Source organism: Nipponia nippon, unplaced genomic scaffold (assembly GCF_047370975.1).
Source record: "Nipponia nippon isolate SJK-2023a ecotype South Korea unplaced genomic scaffold, ASM4737097v1 scaffold_5, whole genome shotgun sequence".
Lineage (NCBI taxonomy): Eukaryota > Metazoa > Chordata > Aves > Pelecaniformes > Threskiornithidae > Nipponia > Nipponia nippon.
The window spans coordinates 41,382,356-41,398,335 of NW_028262369.1; the positions used below are offsets into that span (position 1 = coordinate 41,382,356).

General features: G+C 39.8%; 1 long non-coding RNA gene across 1 annotated transcript; it reads right to left on the reverse strand.

Annotated features, from left to right (window-relative positions):
- Positions 1-13,387: 13,387 nt before the first annotated feature.
- On the reverse strand, positions 13,388-15,144 carry LOC148052153 (uncharacterized). Its single transcript, XR_015698639.1, has 3 exons — positions 14,738-15,144; positions 14,365-14,495; positions 13,388-13,732 (listed from the first exon to the last, which is right to left on the reverse strand). It is a non-coding gene; the product is annotated as an uncharacterized LOC148052153 (long non-coding RNA).
- Between the last annotated feature and the right edge of the window lie 836 nt (positions 15,145-15,980).

The following is a 15,980-nucleotide window of genomic DNA, read 5'->3' on the forward strand; positions in this document are numbered from 1 at the left end:
TTCCTGAGGATGCTAAACTGGTGAGGCACCTGGTTGTTTTGAGATGCTACTGACACAAAAGGTCAACAGCCTTCCACCGTTTGGATCCTACTGTGTTCCCCCTCATTCGCAGTAGGAAGGATGCTGCCAGCCCCAGCCATGCTGCATCACGCTGCCTCCTCGAGTAACCCCCCCCCGCCCCGCAGCCAGCGCCGGCGCTCGCTGCCAGCCCTGCAGCATGGGAAGGCAGCACAGGGGCCGACGGCACGGGGCTGCCCACGCAGACCCATGGCATGGGAGACTACAGGGTCTTTATATGAAACAGAGCTTCAAAGCTGCAAAAATATCAACACCCACCAAAACCCAGAAACATAAAGGTCCTTTAATAGCCCTATACCGCTCTTGCCACGAGCTCTAAGCGCTTAGTGAGGAAGTGACCTTTACAAAATTATTGTTTGTGATCTCTTCGTGTGTGCCAGTAGAGGCACAAAGAGTATTCCAATTTATTTAAAAGGTTACATATCAAAACTGAATATGCAGTACAACTGTGTTATCACATCGTATAGCTTTTACACAGGAAATCCAGTCCTTGGCACCTATGCCTTCTAGGCACCAGGGCTGGATTCCCTCACTATCACAACTAGAGATGAAGAAGTAATACGTAACAAAATAATTCATTCATCCTTCTTTTCTTGTTTATAAATTGCCAACAAATCACTTAGAAAACTCCCCAAATAATCCCTGGCTTTAAATTACTCACAAATTTCTTCCAATAAATAGTATTTTAGCTTGCAGAAGATTTGAATATGGGATTCAAGGTACTCGGCACCTTTGCAAGCAAAGACTGTTCATGCTGAATAATTTAGTTGTCTCAGTTTCAGAAACCTGATCTGATTTCTTTTGAGCTGTACAACCCTCTTAGGGTACCTTATGCATCATAAACAATCTCCCCCTCGCCTGCTGCTTGTTAGAGGCACAGGCTGTGCCTGCCGAGGGAGACTGACCCAGCACTGCCTATTACCTGCCCTCAAGCTGACTCTAGTAACGAGGTGGGAAACCACTCCCCTGCTCCCAGGGAATACCTGTGCGCTAGCGTGTACTTCAGGTCTTTGCTCCCCAAGTAAGAAAGTGCCCTGAATCAGCCATAGGGAATGTGCCTTGCACTTGACAAGGTAAAAGATGAAACCAGGACACATTTAGTCCAGCAAAATAAGTGCTTAGACTCTTGTGCACAACATTGGACAAACTCACAAAATAAAAACTAAACTACAATTAGAAAGTGGGTTTCTAGACTGCAGGTCTTGATAAGGACCTCTCCTAGCCCCCACAAGATCAGCAGCACAGTGGGCTGGCAATTAGAAGTCCAAACCTTGCCCAAGATGCTCACCCTGAGCAGCACCTTTCCTTCGTTCAAAGTGGACGAGCTCACCTCCTCCGGGCTAGCCCGGGGGGTCCTGCGGGCACCTCTGCGGGCTGCCAGCAGCTTCTCCTCCCAGCATCCCTGTGCATGGCAGCTCAGGCCAGAACTGATCCCGCTGGGTCCACGGAGGGGTCAGGCATCGTTCCTGCCTCTCCTTGTTTCTGGCAATACAAATGTACCTGCGCCAAGCAGGACACGTCCCGTTCTCCCGCCTTGCCCGCTGGGGCTGGTTTCTTCCCCTGCTATGGAAGACTGGCTGAACTGTCATTTCTATCGTATTCCTTAGTAAGAACATTCTTTTTGGCTTCAGGTCTTCCTGCAAGTCACAACACGCTCAAGATTATGCTTAAACTTGATACACCATGAGAACTGTTTTACACAAACATCTTATTAGAGTTAGGGCTTCTTACTTGAAGTTAGCTTCTAATTGAAACGACACATCACATTTTGGAGTTCCAATGACAGTCATTGCATGGACACCACTTTTTCTAAGTTACCCCAAACTATCAGCCATTGCATTCTATCATGATTCTTGGGTCTTAAACGGTTAAAAAAAACCCCAACCGCTTTCTTAAAATTATTCTGCTTGGACATAGTCACTGAACATGCCAGCAACAATCTCCTGACAGCACAAATGAGGAGAAATTGGCCTCTAAGATTCACTTTATGCTGAAGTACAACGTTCAATACACTAAAAAAAAAAAAATCCTCAAATAGAAATTTGAAATCTACATAGTTTATTTTCTTATATCTTCTAATTTGTTTCTGCTTCTCGAGAAATCCTGCAATTCAGAAGGTAAAGGTTCTCCAAAGTGCTCCATCCAGCCAAAACCTTCCTGAAGTCCTTCAGGTATGCAGTCCCATAGAATAGATGGCAAATACCAGGCAACACGATGTGAAATCCAAATCTCACAATTAAATATATCACTGAAAATTTATTTTCTGCAAGTATCTGAAAAGTCTAATTGAAAATTTGCTTTTGCAAATATTCATGAAAGATAATTTCAAGTGCTTGTATGCTCATAGAGAGCAAATTCACAAAGAGTCATAGACATGATCAATTTGGAGTTCATTTCTGAATTTAAATGAATATTCATAGACATTTTTAACTATTCCTTTAACTTCAATACAGACTCATCAGCACTCATTTGCACCTAGTTTTTATTAGTGCAAATCAGGATTAAAAACATTGAAATCAAAAGTTAAGCATGTCTGAAAAATGCTGAAAGAAGAACAGAATTAAGCCATCCCTTCTTATCTTCAGAATGGAATAAATCTAGCTTCCTTTTTTATTAAAATTTGAGAATAATTTGTGATCTTTTGAAGTTATTGTTCTGCTGTCAGCTAAAGCTATTTATATACTTTGATACTAAACATTCCTTTACATAATGGTGTCTCTTCCTCCCAGTCCCTTAAAAATTATTCATCTGCAATACTTTTTTCCCCATTTCCTTGGATTCACTTTAAATGAAGTTTATAAAACTCTCACAAAATTATCTATTTCAGGCTGGTTTCAAATGCTACAGAGTTGAGTATTAAAAATTCTTCCACTTATGAAAAATTTGACACTATCAAGAAAAAGGAGGAAGATATTTTAGACAATAAATTGAAACAGTTGAGGGTCAATGAGTTATTGAAACATTTTCCTAAGGAATAGCAATAGTCACACTTAGTCAGTTAGATTACTTAGATGCTTCAAGTTCTCATGTGACTGAAGAACTCGTGGGATATGATAATACAGTAAAATCACATTGTTTTGAAAAGTTTTAGTCCTGGAATTTTCTTTTCTTCACATCTTGTGATTTATTCTTTCTCAGTTTGAAGCTGAATTCAGCAGTTTCTCATTTTATTTGACTTCAAATTTATCTGGAAACTCTGGGATGGCCCCTGAAGCTGCTTGGAAAGATGGGACTGTATTAAAGGTCATATTTTCAGAGATATTCTAGGTGATTTAGAAGTATAACGGTCTATTGACCTATAGGATTCAAAATGTCTTAGTCACTTCTAAAAAGGGCATAAATGTGGGACTATTTGGCTCTTTTGACTGTCTTCCTAACATTACTTCGCCAAAGCGATGCACAATGACATCCATTGGGTTACCTCACAAAAGCTAACAAAGATAATTACATTAGAGCTAATCAAGTTTGTGAACTATGATGTCAACCTTAAGCCTTTTCAAAAAGCCACTGATGAACCTGATGCCCATCATTCTCGAAGAGTAACCAATCCGTTCTTCATCCTTTCCCCTGGAAAGCTGAAGTGATGTAGAAGAGCATCTCCTAAGAATATAACCTCCCATATCACAGCACCTTCTAGAAGTTACAAATGCAATATTCACAGTTATTGTTTGCATTTATATGGAGCTAGTTGCTTCTCTACAAAAGAATTTTCTGGAAACTATTGGCAACAAACGAGAAAGACAAAAAAATACAAAATGAAGAAGTGCTTCCCCCCCTCTTTTGTTTTAATCCATTTTTCTTAGATTATCCTAACATCTAAAATCAATATTTTTCTTCCTATTTATTTTCTTCAGTACCCAGCTTCTGGGCATATTTTATACAAGGCAAAGTGAAAGGCTTGGCTTTGAAGTCACAGAAAACTCAATGGCCAAGTGCATCAGCAATTCCCGGAAACACACATGAAGGCATAGAGCAGAGAATTGGTACAGATCAGAGAAACTACACAAGCCGCTGTATCAGTTCAGCTTCATTTATTGAAAGGAATTGACGAGATACTCTGTATTGGAGTCTCTGCTATATTACTTACAGAACAACAGGTCAAACTTTATGAGAAATTTCTGTTGCTGCCTTTTGTGGATGCAAAGGTCTTTACGGCAGGTGGATCATTTAACTCCCCTGAGATAAGACATTCTAATTCCATCCAGCCTGATCGCTCTTCACCTTTATTTTTCAGATCATATTCACCCTTGTTGCATTAATCACTAATTATCTACAATTCTGAAAATACAATCGAAACATGACATTTCCTTAAATCCCTTTCTACTGTCAGAATACTGAGACATGCATATACCTCCTATGCTCATTGATTAGCTAAGATATGTCTTAGTGGAGGAAACTGGTTTAACATGGGTCCTAATTCAGACTGCAAAATTCTGCAGTATTCTTTCCCATTCAGTACAAATAATTTTCATCCTTGTTCTCTTTGCTTCCTCACGCGCCCCACAGTCGTTTACTCAACTATGGGGTTGTGAAGATTGCAGTAGCTGTTAGTCTACAGGAAGAAACTGTTATATTCACACCAAATATACAATATGCAAATATACCATTGTAATTCATCTGTTTCCTTAGGCTAATTTATATTTTAATGAATTTGGTCATTGGGAATTGAAGCACTTCAGCTTCAAAAATAGAGCTTGTTGAAAACCTTTTGCTGAAATATATAATTTTCAAGCAGGTTTTCAGCCAGCTCAAATCATTGTTGAGATCCTTTATTTAGTGAACCAACACTTCAATAAATAAGACAGAGATATGACTTTTGTATAATAGCCCATACTTTTATATACGGGATATAGGGATAGCAGAGAAAGCCGTGCACCGCTGCGATAGTTAGACAAGCTATTTCTGAGGTACAATGTAGTTATAAACCACGTTTTGAAAATTATTCTAAAATGACTTTGCCATTATTTTGTTGCAGGAGTAGCTTTTTTTCAGAAGAGAATTTAAATTCATTTAAAAGATGCCATGAAGATTTAATAGAGTTCTAGTCGTAATTGGGAAACGCTGTTCCGAGTGGCTGACACGTCAGACACCTGCAGGAAGGGACCGGGGGGAGCCCTGGAAGGGTGGAAGTGGTGGGTGTCCCAGCCTGGCGTCACCAGAGCCGATCTGAGGAAGACCACCTGTATCAAAACTCTCACAGATCTGAAAGAACTGTAAATTGAGCGTAGTCCTTACGTCGGCATGCGACACAGCAATTTGGTGGGAACATCCAGAACTCGCTTGTGAAGCGAATTCAGGCATTAATGCCATTTCTTTGGGAAGGGATGTAAGCCTTATTCACGCCGGGTGTGGCTCTGACTAGCCAGTGCCTTCTGAATTCACACAGAAGCCTAAAGGCATTCATTTTCCCTACAGAAAAGCACCGAATTTGAATTTTACCCAGGCTGAATTTAGTCTGACATCTGCAAAAGCTAGATTTTCCATTGGCACCGCGCAGTTACAGGAAATCCGAGCTTTTAAAGAAACCCCTCGCACAACGGACATTTTGGAGCTCTCGTTCATTAGCTGGGGATTACTGAGCTCGCCGCTGCTGGAAAGCCTGCACTGTCATGGTCAAGCGAGAGTGGTGCGGGGTGGCAGTTGTTGGCTCTTTAAATAGATTACTTCAGTTTGGATGGAAAGAACCTGCAGATTCAAGATCACAATCAGGAGGATGGGGAAAGACAGAATGAGATTAAGAGAGAGATCACTAACAAACCTCACACACTGAAAACAATGGCAGTAAAATCACAATGACAGAACAATCATTTATGTCATACCAGTTTGAGAGAACATCGATTTAAAAGGTGTAATCAGATCCATTTATTGCAAGGACTAAAAAAATATGGAAACTGTGAAAGTGAATACAAATACATCCTTTGCTATATTTTAAACCAGTAGCATAGCTTTACCCAATTAGAATGAAATCCATCTTATAAGAAATATCTAATTAGATATGGTAAACTTATTTTATTTTAAAAGAAAGACATTGATGACTCCTAATTATACACATACATGTTCTCTAAGTAAATTAGTTATTGTCTGAGCCACTCCGCTGAACATGTCCTTATACAACAGTGTCATCTAGTGGTCAGCGGTCAGACTCTGCTTCGGCTGGAAGAGGGAGATGGTCAAAGAGAGACCACCACCACCACCACCACCACCGGGCCTGTTGCTTGTTTAATAGATTGCATTAGTTCACATGACAAAATACTCCATGGTTTATTATGTTCACGTTAATGACAGGCCTTTCAGCGTCCTAGCAGAAGCCATGAACGGACTGGTACTTGGGCGCTGGGAGAAGAAAGGCAAAGCCTCCCGGCTGCCAGCCCAACGGCAGCTAGGGCTGCGCCAGGTGCTTTCTGCCATGGTAGCAACAACGACACATTTAGTCTCTTTCTCTGCCTCCAGATTTGTTCCCTGTAGTCCTTTTGGTCCAGATTTATAGTTCAAGTTGGGGGAAGTTTTGCTGGCGACTGTGCACGTTCAGCAGGGAGCCAATCCTGGCAGGTCCACGCTGCCGCACAGCCCCCGGCTGCTCCGCAGCCTCACCTCGCCGACGGCAAACGGGGAACAGAAACCCCCGTCCACCCCCCGCATGGCTGTAGCAATTCAGATCAATTCATGCATTCAAGTCCGCAGTCCCTCGCATCGAGCTTTTCTGCTCAATGCCGTACGCCTCTATTGTATTCCAGAAAGCTTGCTAATACTTTGCTTCCTATCAGCCAGCTAACTGCGCTCTGGGGGAGAACACGGCGAGCATGTGCTGCCTCCGATTGCGACACTAGAGACAAAACACCCAGGGGAATAAATAATCATATTTTACAGAGCTGCATCCTGGAAGTATTCGTAATTAATGGGAAACAGAAAAAAACTGATGTGAGGACAACATGCCCTAAAAGCAATGCATCACCATGGCCCTGAATAACCTGCCATCAGCTGAGCCCTGTATCTACCAGTAAATCTTATTTTACGAAAAAGAAGAACTTTATATTCTCGAACTAGCTGGAAGTTCTGGATAACGACATTGTGAGCGTACAGCCTTGATAGGGACACCTACCACAGGCTGCAATGAAAGCCGTGTTTTATAAGGTGTATCCCTCTCAGATCCAATGCTGCTCATAGCGGTCAGACATGCAAACCCAGACAGTATTGCTCAGCTCCTCGCTGCAGCAGGCTACTCCTCTTCCCAGAAAAGCCTTGGGGCCTGATACCAGCAACCTTGACAAATCAGACACCACAAAATTGTCAGCTTGGCAAGGTGTGATCTTTCAGATAACCAAATCAAATTCAGATTCCACCTCGATTCACAGGAATGCGGTACTATTTCCAAGAGTCTACTAATTCAAATGTATTCCTGGAAGACTTGAACCCTTATTTCTTGACAAAGAAATATCATAATTGGGATAATTAAAAGACTGGATTAAATTTGGAAGGTCTTTTTGAGTATGTTCTACAAAAATGTCACAATACATTAGGCACAGATGTTCAGCATCCAGTAATTACAACTACTATTGTCTCATATTTAGTATTTCCCCTGATCAATGACAAGAAAGAAAGAAAGATCAATGACATTATGAAAGGAAGGGAGGAAAGGAGGAGGAAAGGAGGAGGAAAGGAGGAGGAAAGGAGGAGGAAAGGAGGAAAGAGAGAAAATCTTGTAGAAAACACCTTCTTTGTCAAGTTTTTTTGGAGGTAAGAAATAAATCAAGGGCTGGATTTTATGCACCAAACCTGATCTCTCACCAGTACGGGGTCTTCCCTGTTCCCTGCTGCTGGGTCCCACTTACCCGGCTTTTTCTCTCAATCCAGCACTCCTGAGAAGGGCTGCACTAAGTCAGCATTCTTCGACTGGATTGTTCCAGTGATCAATAGAGAAAGGACAATGATTTATTTATAAAGCAGCAATGCAGCACTGCAAGAATTAGTTTGCTTCTGGAAATGTTTCCCATTTAATGCATTTCCTACATAAAAGAATGCACAATAAACTTCAGCGTGAATTGCAGCGCAAACCACATTTTAACTTCACCCCTTCATTTTTTCCTCTTTTGGAAGTATTCTGTGGGTTTTTTTATTTAAAGCTTGTTGTGTATTGATTTAGCAAGGAATAGGTAATAGCCATATCAATTTTCTCACAGTGAGATGTATTGGTAGAAAAACAATTTTATAACTAGAAACAGAAATGACTGATCTATTGGCTATTATGAGCTATTCTGATTATATTATACATAGATTATATAGTTGATATATATAAATAACATAGGCAAGTTTTGTATTTTAGATACGCTTCAACTAACATAGGCAGTATTGTTAAAAGCAAGAGGTCCACGTCAGCAGTATAATATACTAGAAATTGATATTTGGCATAGGAAATGGGATATATGTTTCTGAGTTCCTTATTATGTTGATTATTACATTTGGGAGAAATAACATTCAGTATTATTATGGCAGTTTGAGAAATAAAAATGTATCTGAATCTGCAAAAAAATACAGCTCATAACAATCTGGGCACACATTCGGTGTTTCACAAAAAGTAAATGGGATAGAAAGTATGTTTTACATTTTCAAAAAGAGATTCCATCCCCCCCCTTTTGGGTTGCATGTTTCTTCATAATCATCATTTTGCAATATAATGTCAGAATGAAGCACAAAAGGGAATTTTTTTTCCACCAATTGGAATTGCCATGGCAACACCCCAGATCTCAGATAAAGTTTGGTCCTGTACCGATAGTCACATTAGCATTTGTTTTTGTGCTAAGTGCAATACCGTATGTGAAAAGCACTTTGGTCTCTCTAGTTAAGTATAAGGTGGTGTAATCTGATTATTTCAGAAATGTGAACTATAAGATTTTGACAGCTCCACAGAAAGCGTCATCTTTACAATCACATATTTTTGAAATGACACAAATAATCAAAAGAAAATTAGGTACGGCTAACAATATTAAGAGCAGATGTTTGCATCTCTGGTCTCATATATGCTGAATTTGAATAACTGACCACTGTCCCCTTTCCAGCAGCTCTTAACTTTCCCAAATGTGTTAATCTTCAGTCTTTGTATTCACATATATATAAAGAAACCGATGAAATTAAGTGATGCCTTTAAGCTACTAAAGAACCAAAGGAGACTATTTTTCCCAGACATCTTTCTGAGGACAATTTCCTTACACTGATGCAAAGAACCTATTGAAGGTACACACAGACATTTCTTTTCTGGCACTCCAAAATCCCATCCAAACAATAAGGAAATTAAAATCCTTTGAATTACAAATATTCTAACCTGGCGAATCTACATATCTATAGAACATACACACGTAAACATATTTAGGACGTGTTCGGGAGGCTTTTATCCTGTAACACTACTCTGTAGGCTTGTAGAACAACTTACCAGGAACAAAATACAGAGGGAGAATACATGACCATTTGAGCTGAAACCTGATTCCTCCCCAAGCAGCAAACAAAACTGGAATATACTTTCTATCAGAGCAGCATACAGTTCAGATTTCAATTACTGATTTTCTCAAATAGTGTAGAGACAAAGGCTTTGTTTTCAAAAAAGCATGCTGGAAATATCTACAAGATCACCATAATCGTTCCCAAATAAACTGACTAACAAATAGACAGAGTGCCAAAGTACTTACTATGAATTTTAACAGTTCTGATGACAAAATAAACAGTACAGAAATGCAAGATGAGACTGAAATTCTGTTGCAAAAATAAGAGATTTCAGAAAGATTTGATTATCCATCACTGGGCAAATGTCGTGAACCATAAAAACAAAGCAATACAAATATGTTCTCTTGGTATACCCAGCAAGTACCACATACTCTGTAAAAAATACAATGAAGAATATAATACACAATATGTTTCCAGTTGGAGAGGGAGTAAGTCAAACGCAAGACCCGTGTCTCCTTTCTCTTTAAGGGACAGATGGCTAAACAGCATTGGCTAGGAAAGGATCTTCCAAAAGCCTGACATTAAACAAGGCAGTCATGGCTGTCACTGGAATGATCCTAAATTCTAACACTTTATGAGTATACAGGGTCCGCTTGAAATACATGCTGGTGTTTGAAGTGCTACTATTTTCCTGTTGATACTATAGATACAACTTCATGGGTCCAGGACGACAAGCTTAGCTCCTCAAATGAAAAAAGTGACAAGCTGCAAACTGTACTTAAGGGCAGAATAAGCTAACGACCAAAACCACAAGCGCAAAAATATGAAAAGAAAAAAGCCCAGGGCCAGGTACTGTTAGCTGTTGTGGGGCTCAGTTTCCAGGAACCCAGCAGAACTCCAAGTCCCTATTTACCTGCCCCAAGAGGTGTGCATTGCTCTTTACTGAGAATCTTGATGCCTGGATACACTGGCGTCCTACCTGAGACACACAAGTACTTAAGAGTTAGGTGAGGAGTCCTTAACCACTTTTGAGATCAACAGCCTCGACAGTTGCAAGCCCTCGGCAGATAAATCCTGCGTGTCCCAGATGAGGTCCTGAGAAGCCAGCAACATGGGCTGTATTAGAACCGACTTAAATGTGATTCATTTTTAGTATTTACTGGTGGATACTACGAAAGAGAAGGGAATTTCTTGCTACAGTTCTTCAACATTGCTTAACTTTTTTCTTTATCCTATTGATTTCTATTCTGCAGAACAGGCTGCAATCATTTGGGTTCACCCGTGCTTTAATGCACAAATTCTTAATTAAGAGACCTTTCTTATAGAAAAGGCAAACCATTTCTGTTAATGCACATCTTCCATTCTCCCAAGCAAGATGTTTACTTTGTATGGGAAATAACTGGGATCTCCTTGAAGACATAGACATACTCTGAATCCGCTTTTCCAGATTTCACACTGTTAGGCATAAATTATTATTCCTTCTGACGTGAGGCAATAAATGAGTTGAGCTATGAAAACTCAGTACGTTGGAGATTGTAAAGCAAAACAGAAAATTGAGAGGGAGCTGGAAAGAAAGGACAGACAGCAGTGAGACTACACCACTGAGCGTTTGGGGTTTTTTACGCCTTTCCTTGCTGCCCTCCAATTTTTCTAGTAGCTCCTCTTTGAAGGGAAGAATATGTGGGTAGCTGTTGTCACTGGTAGCTCTATCTGCAACCAGGCAGTTGTGATTTTATTATGCAGTGTTGTGTTTTAATAGCCATTTGAAAGCATTATTGAAATATCTCATTGCGCATTACGATGACTCCTGTACCAGTAACTAAAGATGTAGTCCCCAGGAAGTGCCGTTTATTTCAGCGGAGCACAGCTGCACCAGAGGAAAAAAGCCTGGGGCACCCGCAGCAGCAACAGGGAAGCAGAGGGAATCAGCAGCTTCTGTCTGGTTTGAAAGAGGAAACATCTCTTCCAAAGTATTTATTTGCAAACACCTTGCACAATTACAGACATTTCTAGAGGAGTCTCCCATTTGTTTTATTTCTGAATTAATTTTTCTTGAGATGTTTTGATGATTTTGCTCATCTTTTCCTTTGCAAATAAATCTATTCCTTGTAAAAAAGTCTAGCAGTTCTTTTTTTAGTATCCAACATGCCCACACATGGAGGTTACACATTGAAAAACATATGCCCCTATTCAACTTGCACTTGTGCTCTAATGGAGGAAAAGCAGCAAGTCTTTGAAATGTCTTTCTTCCTATGCAAAATGTTGTTTTCATTTTTTCCATTTTAGAAAAACATTACTGAAATGACAATTGGAAATAGTAATTTCTGAAAACTGTTTCAATGAGGTTTACAACAGCCACTGTAAACAGTTATAATTATTTCTGTAGAGAGGCACAAAAAGGATAAAAATAAAATTCAAGCCAATTCCAAACCCCTCACCTTTTCCTAAAAATCAGGATTACATTTCTGATGACTCCAAGTTTAGTAGGTTGGGCTGGGAATCTACTTCTCATGCTGTCAAAGTTGTGTGTTGTGATCTGGAACAGGTCACTTAATCTATAGCTGCTGGTTTTCTTCTTTCTTCCTAAGCTGTCTAATTTATACAGTGAAATATCAGGACAGACTATAACACTCTGCTGCCGATACAGCACATAGAAAAATGAGGCATGATCTTTTAAATACAGTATTCATCATAAAACTGGCGTTGGAAATGGTTTACTCTTTTACAATGCAAATAAGAACACCTTAGTTATGGAGGTTACATATACACATGTCACAGAAGCACATTTAAGGACAAGCAAATATATGAAAAAGACAGAAGAATCTGAATGATGATTAAACTTCATGGGGTAAAAATCTGATCATGAAGGACACTTTCTGCATAGTGCATAATGGAGGGTACGGTGTATTCATTTACATTCCTCAAACGTGTACATTTTCGGTGCGTACATTTTCGGTAATTAGAATAGAAATTTGGATGCTAGAGTTTCCATAAATAACAAAAATCACCAAGACTCATTTTTCTCTTGTGTGTGGTTTTTTTTTTCTTTTTATCTGACTTACAATTTTTTAATTTCCTTTATGTGATCTCAGGAGATTAAAGTCCAAACCACCTAGCTGTATCACTGGCAAAATAAGTCATGTGACATGCTCAATTTTTAGAGTCATTAGCTATCTGCAGACATCGTCTTAAGCAGTAGAGTTAAAAAACCTAAAGAGAAAAAGACAGCATATACCTGAGGGTAAAAAGCCTTTGTGGGTGTTGATGGAAGTATGTGGAAGAAACCAGCAAGAACAGTGGATAATGGAAGATTGCTAGTGCAGGTAGTGGGCTTATCTATATGACAAATTGATGAAGAATGAGGAGGAAAACTATGTTGATTTAATGCTGGCAATTTGAAGCATAGGCTGCACAGCTGTTTCAGACAGAAATACCAAGATAAATTCAGAAGCAACCCCTGCTCTGACAGGTTAATAAAATACCAGGAATTATTTGAGCTTCTTAGAGGAAGGGATCACTAAAGAGCCCTTCGAATACCCAAGATATTGCACATAAGAATAAAAGAACAGCTCATCCAGCCCTTGCCTGCCTGTTATCAAGAACATGCTTTAAACTGATAGCCAAGCATTTCTAGCAGACATGAAAAAATACATATTAGAAGTGAAAAAGTAAAGAATAAAGTGAACACCTGCTATTGATACAATTTTAGAAAAAACTGTCAGTGATAGAGCCTTCAAACAGGACACCTAAGAGAAGACTTGCCTAAAATAAGAAAAATAGGCCATACAGGGTCTTCTCTTTCAACTTATACTCCTCAAACTTGTTACTAGCAATAGGAATATTTATCGAGGTAAATGGCAAATCCAGGCTCTTTACACTTCAAAAATAAGACAAACCGACTCTGTGTAAACATTTTCACGTGCTTTAAACATGCCTGTGAATGCCGAGCCCCCATTCTCTGACCAAGTATGAAACGCCGCATTTCCCTGGTTCTGCCAGGTGTTTAATATGTGGTCTGCACGCTCACTGCTAACAACATCAGTCTACCCAGCCATTAGAAAATACATTTTAACACATTTTACTAAACAGGCAGCCATGCTTCTTGGCTGGATTTCCGAGAGAAAGTTTGATTTACCAGCATTTTTGCCCAGTTCCAGACAATCCAGCACTCTCAGAAAGGCTACGCTGCGTCAGCTGCTTTCCACTGCTCCGCTCCAGAACCCTTTGGAAAAATACCATGGATTAATTTACAGACCACAAGATCAGAGCTGAGAGTTAGTTCTTTGCTGGGAGAGAAGCTTGCTATGGAAGAATGCTTAGGAAGAGGTAAGACTGCAGGGTAGCATTAAAAACCATAAAAGTAAAAAAGGAATTTAAGTAGCTTTGGTATCCCTCCCCTCCTCCCCCAAAAGAAGGGAATACTTCTTTGGAATACTTCAGTGTGATGGCTCACTAATGAATTATTCACGGAAAGGTAGGACTCGCTTTCTTTCCCAGGGGTTACAGCAATGTCAAGTGAAAACATGTCAGTCTGCCAAGAAATACCAATGGTGTGGAATAATTCTACCAGAGGTGACACAACCACTCCTCTAATGATACGAGCTCTTTTGATGAGTGTATCTGAACTACATTCCTACAAAGGATGCCAGGCATTACCAATAATTTTGGGAAAACTTAAACAAGCTCCTCTGAGCAACTTCTAAAGCCATGTTTTATTTCTAATTTATCAGCAGTGCCTGAACTTCTTCATTGCACAGTCCTCTTCCAGCAGTATTTTGAACAGTATAAGCACTCTAAGCACTAATTTTAATACTAAAATGACCTGTATTGTAAAAATGCCCACCACCTCCTCACCTCAGTTCTGGGAAGAGTTGCTCAAACCTCAGTCCAAAGGGCAGTCTCAAAGGGTGGGGAAGAGCACAGGTCACAAAATGTAAGTAACTTGCTCTCTGATATTTGGGTTGAGCCTATTTTTCTCGCAGTCCCTGCAGATGTAGTACAGAAAATGCGGTATTTAGGATGCTTTTTGTCAGGCTGTTGGTTCTGGTGGTCAACAAGGAAATTCCTTCATTAGGAAACTTATTGGGAAGGGTCTGTTGTGGTTTTTCACCTCATTCACGACATCATTGCTTAAATACAATTTAGAAATAAATTTAATTTTTCTAAACAGATTGCAATTTACAACTTAATTTATGCTTAGTGTTAGTAAGAGGTCTAAAGCACTCACCTTCCAGGACAAAACTTGAAATTCATCTAGTGGACTTGATTCTTACGGGAAAATCTTTGTACACTCAAGTGTGTTCTTCACATTCTCTCTCTCTCGTCCTCAAGAAGAAAGTTAAGATCATTTCACAGAGTTAGCTGCATTCATAAGTCAGTTGGAGGAGAGTCTCGCAGAAACTCCATAATCTGTGTTCTGCACCTGTATTAAGTTTTGGTACTTTGTATGAGAAAGTTGTAGCCTACAGCTGAAATCCATGTTTGTGCAAATCTTGATCTGCTCATTGTGTATCAAAATTAAGTTACAGTCAAGGAATTAAGAAGAAATGCTAGACTGACCCATGCTCAGACACCTAAAAAAAGATGTCCAATATTACCTAAAGGTACCATTCATTCAGGAGATGTGTTTCAGCGCGGAGGCAGGGTAAACTGGCCCCTAAGAACACCTGGTCCCTGATGATGGTAAGCGTGTGCTAACACCAGCAATCCTGCAATGGTCCAACGCCCACAACCAAAGCTGGTATCAGCCAAGAATTTGCAAGTACAGGAAGGATTCCCTTCAAAATTTCTTCTAAAGCCTCAAGGTTGGACTAATGCACCTATAACAACCACCTGGATCATTTTTCCTTCTCCCTAATCACCGTGTATTTGCTGTCATACGGTATCAGATACAAGAGTTCATGAGATGATAGTCTCTCTCTGGTCAGAAAACTGTTGATCACCATCCTTCACTACATCAAACTGCTTGTGTATTGCTTGTATCTCAGTTGTAATTATTTTTATTTTAAAGCCTGTGGACTCATTCCTACTAGGCAACCTCCATTTCCCACCACAGTCAGCAGCAGCATTTCTAATGAAGACAGAATAAAGCATTTTCTTATTTTTATGGTCATACATTTAATCTCTGAACAGTGACTCCATGTTCTTCTTACTGGTTTGTTTCCGAAACTGCTTGCTTAAGGCTGGGTAATTTTATCATGTTTAATATCCAGTGCAAGGCCTAGCTCTGCTTGACTTTTGTTCAACTCACCTTATTCCTGTGCTTCTTTACCTCTTTTGCATAGATTTCTGTGCCTGTCAGGCCTTCCTGCAATCTTTTTTCATTCTGCTCATTTTTAATTATGTGGCTATTCATCCAGTTAGATTCTTTCTACAATGTTTCCTTCTTTGTTCTGGATATTAATTCCAGGTAGTTTTCAAACTTCTGAGTAAGAAAATTCCAGACCTCCTCCACACTTGAGTTTCTGAGC